This window comes from Octodon degus, unplaced genomic scaffold (assembly GCF_000260255.1).
Source record: "Octodon degus isolate 3935 unplaced genomic scaffold, OctDeg1.0 scaffold00037, whole genome shotgun sequence".
In the NCBI taxonomy this organism is placed as follows: domain Eukaryota; kingdom Metazoa; phylum Chordata; class Mammalia; order Rodentia; family Octodontidae; genus Octodon; species Octodon degus.
In genome coordinates this window covers 14667085-14667670 of record NW_004524613.1, presented here as the reverse complement: position 1 = coordinate 14667670, position 586 = coordinate 14667085, and the positions used below count along the sequence as shown (strand labels likewise).

The window sequence follows — 586 nt, the reverse complement described above, 5'->3', positions numbered from 1 at the left end:
TTGGCTGGCTGTCAGCGCAAGAATTCTTGCAAGTTTCTCAGAGGTGCTAGTAAGTCTCCCTGGCATTTATTCAATCATTTAATTCATTTATTCTTTCATCCAAAAATATTCATCAAACTTGTACTCCTAGCTAAATTCCTAGGGGACAAAGAACTGGAAGGCAAGACACTGAGACAATGGAAAACTTGTTATTTATTTTATTATTATTATTTTTGCATTTTAAACATTTTATTGGAATTTTAAAATTAATTTTATTGAGAATCAAATAGTGAAAAGAGACAGTTTCAAAACAGGTTAGTAGGACAGATTCAATAATTAATACATTGCATATTGTTGTCTTTGTAATGGTTATTCATAATACAAAATGCAGACATGATATCTTGTCTAAACACTATTAGTAGAAATCTTTCTTATTGAATTAAGAGAAAAATATGGGATGCTTCATGAATTTGCGTGACATCCTTGCGCAGGGGCCATGCTAATCTTTTCTGTATCATTCCAATTTTAGTATATGTGCTGCCGAAGCAAGCGCTGGAATATTCTATGTTCATCATAGGGGATTTGTACTGTCCGTGTTATATATATA

The 586-nt window shown here is 32.1% G+C and overlaps 1 non-coding gene across 1 annotated transcript; it reads right to left on the bottom strand.

Moving 5' to 3' along the window:
- Positions 1-425: 425 nt before the first annotated feature.
- Positions 426-532, bottom strand: LOC111816688. Its single transcript, XR_002821037.1, has one exon. It is a non-coding gene; the product is annotated as a U6 spliceosomal RNA (small nuclear RNA).
- Between the last annotated feature and the right edge of the window lie 54 nt (positions 533-586).